We start from the raw sequence: 10,746 nt of genomic DNA, 5'->3' as shown, positions 1-10,746 counted from the left end.
TTTGATTGGATAGGCCTGTGTCCACCCATATCTACATCCCTGATGCAAACAGGTCATGAAGACTGAATTGCGAATCACAAATAGCCTACTAACCAAGAACTCGGACCAAACCTTTTCAATACCTGGTTTGCATACCCATTGTTGCCTTAGTTAGCATTTACTGGTAGATAGATATAAGTTGAAATGTCTTTCCTACCCACCCTACCGGTTACCAATGCCATTCTTCTGTGAGCTGCTACATGCCCAAACCGGTTGAGAGCTGCACATGTTGAAACTAGGCTGTGTGGAGGCGCTCATGTGAATATATTTCACGTGCTTTGCGATTTGGTGGCTACTTTGCGCATTTTTCTCTATTGTACTACATAATTGATAAGTCGTATACCTCTGTTACACTACTTTTATACGCATCAGTGGGGATTAAGTGAGTATATGCAATACCCCCCACCCGCCCCCCAAAAAGTGGTTATACCTGCGCATAGCCTCCACTCCACCACTAACCCTTTGTGTTTTACAAAAGTACACTCTCCTACATGAGTGCGCAGCTATTACCGTTGCTGTCCTTTCAGCGTCACGAACCTGTCACATACCGAAGGCCTAGGTCCAATAGGTTCGTCACTGCGCAGACATGTCTAATAGAAATAAAGACTGCAGGTATTAATATTTCAAGAAAGGAGTGTATATATTTGGCCTGGCGAAGCGGTTTTATGCGCTTACTGAATGGAAGCTGATAATTCTGAGTTTTTTTTTTACTCGGCTGGTCTTGAGTAGAAATGATGAGTCCTTATTGTCCAAGACCGAGTACAAATATATCCGACACTCAAAATGTGGTTTCGAGACCGGACCGACACCTGGTCTCAAGTAATACTGCAACATTGGAAAAAATACAGTTCTACCTGATGACATCATTAAAAGTTAAAACACTTTAAAAAACGGTGATTTACAAACACTATGAGATACGAGGTGACACCGTGAGCAAGAAAATACCCTCCCTTGGGCTAGACATTTCAAAACCTTATAAATTCTAACGATTTAAATTAGCATACATTTGCACAAATCAACCCACTAAAAGCAATAGTAACTGTTCAAACTAGAGACACCAAACCAACTTACACATGTTCAGGCTACCCTATCCTAAGTAATAAATCAATCAATTCTTTAATCCATCCATCTATACTTTTTCAACTATAACCATTTAAAATGTCCTTAAATTAACATAGGTTTGAATGAGAACCATGGGAATACAGAGGTATTCAATATGGTCCTGCTACTTTGCCAATTAAGCTATAAGACAAACTTTAAATTGTTCAGGCTATCCTAACTTAAAATTCTTAAAAACCTTTATCAAGGATAGATTAGCATGACAAACCCCCACCAACAGTAACTCTTGAACCGTTCAAGCTAGTGACACCAAACCAACTTTCACATGCTCAGGCTATCCTATCTTATCATATCCAATCAATCCATCACTCAATCTTTCCATCTACTTAATTTTTCAACTATAACCAGTCCCTACCATTACTACTGCAGTCACTACCACTACTATAACTTCTTTCACAACCATAAATACTCGGATTCAGAGGGGTTGGGTTAAATGCGGAAGACACATTTCAGTTGAAAGCAATCAGTGGTACAACTGACTAGGTATCCCCCTTTCCCTTTTAAGCAAGCACACCACATTTTCTTCAGGAAATGTACTTTCCTAGTTGCACTTGATACTTCTGTGTTGATGGAACCTAAACTCATCTGTTTTTGCATAAATGATTAAAACAGCCTTTGCAGTCTGAAGTGTTAATTCACTATTACCCCCACTCACTATGCGAGATCAATATATCTACAGATCCTGCAAATAGAAAGACAAATTGTCATCTTCTTGGAGGAGAAGAAAGAGACTAAACAAATCAAGCAAATGCTACGCCTTTAATTGTTTTCATTAAAACATCCCAACATATAGAGCAATATATTGTAGCACTGACTGGTGTACTATGTCTGAAAACATCACAGCACATTTAATGGCATACAAAACGAGCATCAAGTACAGTTCAGAAATATGGAGGGTAAAATGTTTAACAACAGAATACATTAATCATATCTTTCCACAAGCAGACAACACAGTTACACATCACGTGCTGTAACACTGAATAACAGTCTGAATACATTTACATTTTAGTCATTCAGCAGAGGCTCTTATCCAGAGCGACTTACAGGAGCAATTAGGGTTAAGTACCTTGCTCAAGGGGACATCGACAGATTTTTCACCTCGTTGGCTTGGGGATTCGAACCATCGACATTTTGGTTACTGGTCCAATGCTCTTAAAACCCCTAGACTACATGCCATCCCAGGTGAATCCATCTCAGAGGGTGGTCTCTCTTCACTGCAGCAAGCGGTTCAACAACACTTCACATCAACACTTTACAACAGTATCATACAGTAGGCATCATGACAGAGTATCAAATAGAAAGGAAAAACAGATGATTCCCTCGCACCACATACTGTATGTAAATAGTGACAGAAGATAAGCAATGACACGGCCGGTTGGAGGAGCCATGCTGTAGTTGTGGAGGTCCCTCTTCTCTCCATCACAATCCTTCATCGTAAGCCTTTCATTCATTTCATTTCATTCATTATTCTGATATGATCTGTTGATAAACATACGGACAATATATGTTTATAAATATATGGACAATTCATGAGATGATAGTTACAACAACAAACAGCCTCAACAACGAGACCTGAAGCTCCACAACTACATTAGAAAAACCCTTCACTAGAGGGTTAAGAATAGGGGAGATGAATTATCATGAGACACACGTCAACATTATACCTGTTACAGACGGAATAGTCTCCCCTGCTCCAAACACATCAACAACATCATCATCTAAGTCCACCACAGTGACATAAACTAATGTGAGCACACATTATACTTACTGTGCAATTTGCTCTATGGGTAAGGTAGAACAAAACAGAATGATTCAATATTGGTGCCAAAATTCCATCAGAAAAAAGTACACGTACATGCACACACATGCAGTTGTGTACCTTGTAGCCAGTCCACCCCCTCCTGTAGGCCCTCTCCTTTTACAGCATTACTGGCACTGAAACACAGGGACAGATTTTAGTAACCTATCCCAACACAACTGTGTGTGTCTGTACCTGCTTATGTGTGTGATAGAGTTGTGTCCTACCAGATGTGCCAGGGTTTGTCCTTGATGTTCTCCAGACAGAGCAGCTGAGAGACTTTGACTGAAGACATGGCTTCTCTCAGATCACTCTTATTAGCAAAGAGCAGCACAGGCATCCTCCTACTGCAGATGTCTGGAGGGAGCAGGAACACCAGAGAACAAGTGAAGAAAGTTTGTCTGTCTGTCTGTCTGTCTTTCTCCCCTTCTCTCCCTCTCTTACTCTCGCTCTTCCTGTCTCTCTCTCTTTCTTACTGTCTCATTCTCTTACCTTGGTGAATGAGAAGAGTATCAAGTTCCTCTTTGGCAACGACCATTCGTAACTTGTCTCCACTATCGATGACACATATGATCACGTGACTTTCTCTGTGGACACCACAACAGCAAACAATGTCATCAACAAGGGATAGATAGGAGGTTCAACAGGGTAAAAAACACTGAATTTGTTTCTCTACATCAGGGTTAAGCAACTAGATTCAGAGCGGGGGCCGGTAACTCTTTGAGATAGATTTAGGGTTGGGTAACCACTAAAACTGCTCTACAGGCAATACTGGTTACTCTAAGTTTAGAGGTAAGGCACCTCTGGATTAAAACGTCCTGTCATATCATGCAGGTCTATATAGATAAACAGTGCAGGTGTGAAGTCTTACTTGTAGTAATGTTCCCATTGGTTTCTATATCTGCTCTGACCAGACATGTCAAACACTGTGAAAGACAAACTTTGTAGAGACACAACATACATGTTACACATTAACGCACTATAGTAATATAATTAGTATGACTTTTTCCTGGTTCACTAAGTTAATCATAGTTTACATTACAAGTTAATTACTTCCTTGAACTCTTGCATTTTTCTATATTGAAGCCAATAGTTGGGACAATGTCTTGTGTCTGGGTCTGTAATACGCACAAACAAATCGCAGACAGACAAACAATAACTGAAGTGTATCAAAAGTAAATGGCAAAATAGGGTGAAATAGGCTGTACTGACCTTCACCTGACTAACATGTTTCCAGTCGTCTGAGAGTGGGCCATATAACCTTAGCTGAAGACAAGCAAGCAGTGGATAATTGCAGAGTAACAATGCAATAACACATATGTCTTCTACTGTATATAAGCACAATGCAATAACACATATGTCTTCTACTGTATATAAGCACAATGCAATAACACATAGGTCTTCTACTGTATATAAGCACAATGCAATAACACATAGGTCTTCTACTGTATATAAGCACAATGCAATAACACATAGGTCTTCTACTGTATATAAGCACAATGCAATAACACATATGTCTTCTACTGTATATAAGCACAATGCGATAACACTCACAGCTCGTATGTATAACCACAATGCGATAACACTCACAGCTCCTATGTATAACCACAATGCGATAACACTCACAGCTCGTATGTATAACCACAATGCGATAACACCCACATCTCGTATGTATAACCACAATGCGATAACACTCACAGCTCCTATGTATAACCACAATGTGATAACACTCACAGCTCCTATGTATAACCACAATGCGATAACACTCACATCTCGTATGTATAACCACAATGCGATAACACTCACAGCTCGTATATATAACCACAATGCGATAACACTCACATCTCGTATGTATAACCACAATGCGATAACACTCACAGCTCGTATATATAACCACAATGCGATAACACTCACAGCTCGTATGTATAACCACAATGCGATAACACTCACAGCTCGTATGTATAACCACAATGCGATAACACCCACAGCTCGTATGTATAACCACAATGCGATAACACCCACAGCTCGTATGTATAACCACAATGCGATAACACCCACAGCTCGTATGTATAACCACAATGCGATAACACCCACAGCTCGTATGTATAACCACAATGCGATAACACCCACAGCTCGTATGTATAACCACAATGCGATAACACCCACAGCTCGTATGTATAACCACAATGCGATAACACCCACAGCTCGTATGTATAACCACAATGCGATAACACCCACAGCTCGTATGTATAACCACAATGCGATAACACCCACAGCTCGTATGTATAACCACAATGCGATAACACCCACAGCTCGTATGTATAACCACAATGCGATAACACCCACAGCTCGTATGTATAACCACAATGCGATAACACCCACAGCTCGTATGTATAACCACAATGCGATAACACTCACAGCTCGTATGTATAACCACAATGCGATAACACTCACAGCTCGTATGTATAACCACAATGCGATAATTGTTGATAATTGATGCTGCTGCTCCAGTTTCAACTGTTCTGCCTTACTATTATTCAACCATGCTAGTCATTTATGAACATTTGAACATCTTGGCCACGTTCTGTTATAATCTCCACCCGGCACAGCCAGAAGAGGACTGGCCACCCCACATATGCTCTCTCTAATTCTCTCTTTCTTTCTCTCTCTCGGAGGACCTGAGCCCTAGGACCGTGCCCCAGGACTACCTGACATGATGGCTCCTTGCTGTCCCCAGTCCACCTGACTGTGCTGCTGCTCCAGTTTCAACTGTTCTGCCTTATTATTATTCGACCATGCTGGTCATTTATGAACATTTGAACATCTTGGTCATGTTCTGTTATAATCTCTACCCGGCACAGCCAGAAGAGGACTGGCCACCCCACATAGCCCGGTTCCTCTCTAGGTTTCTTCCTAGGTTTTGGCCTTTCTAGGGAGTTTTTCCTAGCCACCGTGCTTTTACACCTGCATTGTTTGCTGTTTGGGGTTTTAGGCTGGGTTTCTGTACAGCACTTTGAGATATCAGCTGATGTACGAAGGGCTATATAAATAAATGTGATTTGATTTGATTTGATTTGATAACACTTACAGCTCGTATGTATAACCACAATGCGATAACACTCACAGCTCGTATGTATAACCACAATGCGATAACACTTACAGCTCCTATGTATAACCACAATGCGATTACACTCACAGCTCCTATGTATAACCACAATAACACTCCAGATAATAACACAATGCGATAACACTTACAGCTCCTATGTATAACCACAATGCGATATCACAGCTCCTAATAACCACAATGCGATAACACTCACAGCTCGTATGTATAACCACAATGCGATAACACTCACAGCTCTATGTATAACCACAATGCGATAACACTCACATCTCGTATGTATAACCACAATGCGATAACACTCACAGCTCGTATATATAACCACAATGCGATAACACTCACAGCTCGTATATATAACCACAATGTGATAACACTCACAGCTCGTATATATAACCACAATGCGATAACACTCACAGCTCGTATGTATAACCACAATGCGATAACACTCACAGTTCTCCTATGTATAACCACAATGCGATAACACTCACAGCTCGTATGTATAACCACAATGTGATAACACTCACAGCTCGTATGTATAACCACAATGCGATAACACTCACAGCTCGTATGTATAACCACAATGCGATAACACTCACAGCTCGTATGTATAACCACAATGTGATAACACTCACAGCTCGTATGTATAACCACAATGCGATAACACTCACAGCTCGTACAGCTCGTATATATAACCACAATATAACCACAGTGATAACACTCACAGCTCGTATGTATAACCACAATGCGACTCACAGCTAATAACCACAATGCGATAACACTCACAGTTCCTATGTATAACCACAATGTGATAACACTCAGCTAACACTCACAGCTCGTATGTATAACCACAATGTGATAACACTCACAGTTCCTATGTACCACTCACAGCTCGTATGTATAACACAATGCGATAACACTCACAGCTCGTATGTATAACCACAATGCGATAACACTCACAGCTCGTATGTATAACCACAATGCGATAACACTCACAGCTCGTATGTATAACCACAATGCGATAACACTCACAGCTCGTATATATAACCACATGTATAACCACAATAACCACAATGATAACACTCACAGCTCGTATGTATAACCACAATGCGATAACACTCACAGCTCGTATGTATAACCACAATGCGATAACACTCACAGCTCGTATGTATAACCACAATGCGATAACACTCACAGCTCGTATGTATAACCACAATGCGATAACATAACACCACAATGCGATAACACTCACAACTCGTATGTATAACCACAATGCGATAACACCCACAGCTCGTATGTATAACCACAATGCGATAACACTCACAGCTCGTATGTATAACCACAATGCCATAACACTCACAGCTCCTATGTATAACCACAATGCGATAACACTCACAGCTCCTATGTATAACCACAATGCGATAACACTCACAGCTCCTATGTATAACCACAATGCGATAACACTCACAGCTCCTATGTATAACCACAATGCGATAACACTCACAGCTCCTATGTATAACCACAATGCGATAACACTCACAGCTCCTATGTATAACCACAATGCGATAACACTCACAGCTCCTATGTATAACCACAATGCGATAACACTCACAGCTCCTATGTATAACCACAATGCCATAACACTCACAGCTCCTATGTATAACCACAATGCCATAACACTCACAGCTCCTATGTATAACCACAATGCGATAACACTCACAGCTCCTATGTATAACCACAATGCGATAACACTCACAGCTCGTATGTATAACCACAATGCGATAACACTCACAGCTCCTATGTATAACCACAATGCGATAACACTCACAGCTCCTATGTATAACCACAATGCCATAACACTCACAGCTCCTATGTATAACCACAATGCGATAACACTCACAGCTCGTATATATAACCACAATGCGATAACACTCACAGCTCTTATAATCAGTGGTGTAGTGGAGGGTAAACGCAAGTAATACGATTTACTCACCTTTATTTTTTGCATGACAGTACACCCACCTTTTGGGAAAGAATTCATGGAAAGTACAGGGAACGTTAGTCTTTTCACCGCGACTGGCGATCAGTTTACCCACCTATGTTTTTGTTTACCACTACATCACTGCTTATAACCACAATGCCTAAAATTCACAGTTCTAATACACACTATATATACAAAAGTATGTGGACACCCCTTCAAATGAGTGGATTCGGTTACTTCAGCCACCCCCATTGCTGACAGGTGTATCAAATTCAATGGCCTTACTTAAGACCTCAGTGACTTTCAACGTGGCACCGTCATAGGATGCCACCTTTCCAACAAGTCAGTTTGTCAAATTTCTGCCCTGCCAGAGCTGCCCGGTCAAATGTAAGTGCTGTTATTGTGAAGTGGAAACATCTAGGAATAACAATGGTTAAGTCACAAAGTGGAAGGCCACACAAGTTCACAGAATGGGACCGCAGAGAGCTGAAGCGAGTGAAAATCATCTACCCTCAGTTGCAACACTCACGACTTTACTGACTTTGACTTTATTTTCCCCATTGGGAAATGTTGTAAGTTCCAAGCTAAGTTCCAAACTGCCTCTGGAAGCAACATCAGCACAAGAACTGTTCATGGGAGCTTCATGAAATGGGTTTCCTTGGCCAAGCAACCACACACAAGCCCCATGCGCAATTCCAAGCGTTGGCTGGAATGGTGTAATGCTTGCCGCCATTGGGCTATGGAGCAGTGGAAATGCGTTCTCTGGAATGATGAATCACGCTTGACCATCTGGCAGTCCGGCGGACGAATCTGGGTTTGGCGGATGCCAGGAGAACGCTACCTGCCCAAATGCATAGTGCCAACTGTAAAGTTTCGTGGAGGAGGAATAATGGTCTGGGGCTGTTTTTCATGGTTTCTTAGTTCCAGTAAAGGGAAATCAACACTACAGCATACAAAAATGGCATTCTAGACGATTCTGTGCGTCCAACTTTGTGGCATCAGTTTGGAGAAGGCCATTTTCTGTTTCAGCATGACAATGCCCCCGGGGCACAAAGCAAGGTTCATACAGATCTGATTTGTCAAGATCAGTGCGGAAGAACTTGACGGGCCTGCACAGAGCCCTGACCTCAACCCCATTGAACACCTTTGATATGAATTGGAACGCTCCCAACATCAGTAATGCTCTTGTGGGTGAAAGGAAGGAAGTCCCCGCAGCAATGTTCCAACATCTAGTGGAAAGCCTTCCCAGAAGAGTGGAGGCTGTTATAGCAGCAAAGGGGGGACCAACTCCATATTAATTCCCATGATTTTGGAATGAGATGTTCAACGACTTTTGGTCATGTAGTGTATAACCACAACAGTTAACACTCACAGCGCTTATGTATAACCACCATCTCCATGTCTCAGCTCACTCAACTCACATACACAACTCCCGTCTCTTTCCATTGACAGGCCAGCGCGCAAAGGACGCGCGCGCCTACAACAGGCCACCACGTTAATACGTTTCAATTTAGAACACAATCAAATACATCAGTCAATGGACTACAGTAGGCCCATATGTTCAATTATAGTTAGTCCATGTCAGTGGACTTACATTACTGGGCTTGAGTTGGTTGATGGTGGTTTTGCCGCTGTTGTCCAGTCCCAAACACAACACGTTCACTTATTTCTTCTTCAGACCCAGCCATCCCGACAGTTTATCAAACAGGCCCATTTGTCCTGCTTACAACATCTGATTCTAAGGTTTAAATGTGAATTCGGTATAAGCCATCTACCCCCTCAATATATAATCGAAAGTTTCTACAATTTCGCTACAATTTAGTCTAACGTTCTAAAATAGAATGTTGCCATGGATATGAGGACTATGTAACTAGACAGCGAATTAACGCTCTGAACTTACTGCTGACCTGACTCGCAGTATGGGGTGATTCTGAGATGGACATTAGACAATGTCAACTTCATGAGGAAAGGTTTATTACATAGGCCTACAGTAGCCTTTACATATTCCAGTCATTCTGAATATGTACAGGCTGCTGGTGTTCTTTGATATACTTTTCTTAGTAGTAGCCTAAAAAAAACGAGATGATTATTAATTATTTAACACACATCACTAGTCACGACAATAGCATAACTTGGCTCTTCTCCTGCTTTATCAGTAGTTGATCAATTAAGCACAAGCAGTAAACAAACTGTTGGATGTCCACAACATCGCCCAAGCTCGAATAATGGTACTGAGTGGCGCAGTGGTCTAAGACACTGCATCTCAGTGTACTGCAGTACCTGGTTCGATTCCAGGCTGCATCACACCCGGCCGTGATTGGGAGTCCCATAGGGCGGTGCACAATTGGCCCAGCGTCGTCCACGGTAGGCTGTCATTGCAAATAAAAGTTTGTTCTTAACTGACTTGCCGAGTTAAATAAAAATAAGAAAAAACGATGCATGGTCCAACTGCCCCATCTGCTGGCTAGCATTAAAAAGTCCACCTGAAATACAGTGTATTTTACAAACCTCTCGGGACACTGGTGGACAAAATACTTCCAGTGATGTTGAGGCAACAAAAAAACCAAGGGGAAACTGATTGCCAGTCACGGTGAAAAAAAGTTATGTTCTCCATACTTTCAATAGATTTTTCTATTAAAGTGGGTAAAGTGTCAAGCAAAATAAAGAAGTTGGGTAAACTCTGCATTTACA

The 10,746-nt window shown here is 41.5% G+C and overlaps 1 pseudogene; it reads right to left on the bottom strand.

The window, feature by feature from the left end:
- Positions 1–1,903: 1,903 nt before the first annotated feature.
- Positions 1,904–9,769, bottom strand: LOC118386272 (ADP-ribosylation factor-like protein 6; annotated as a pseudogene).
- Positions 9,770–10,746: the final 977 nt, after the last annotated feature.

Source organism: Oncorhynchus keta, chromosome 7 (assembly GCF_023373465.1).
Source record: "Oncorhynchus keta strain PuntledgeMale-10-30-2019 chromosome 7, Oket_V2, whole genome shotgun sequence".
NCBI classification, from domain to species: Eukaryota; Metazoa; Chordata; class Actinopteri; order Salmoniformes; family Salmonidae; genus Oncorhynchus; species Oncorhynchus keta.
The sequence above is the reverse complement of the archived record's forward strand: the minus strand, read 5'-3'. Positions and strand labels throughout refer to the sequence as shown.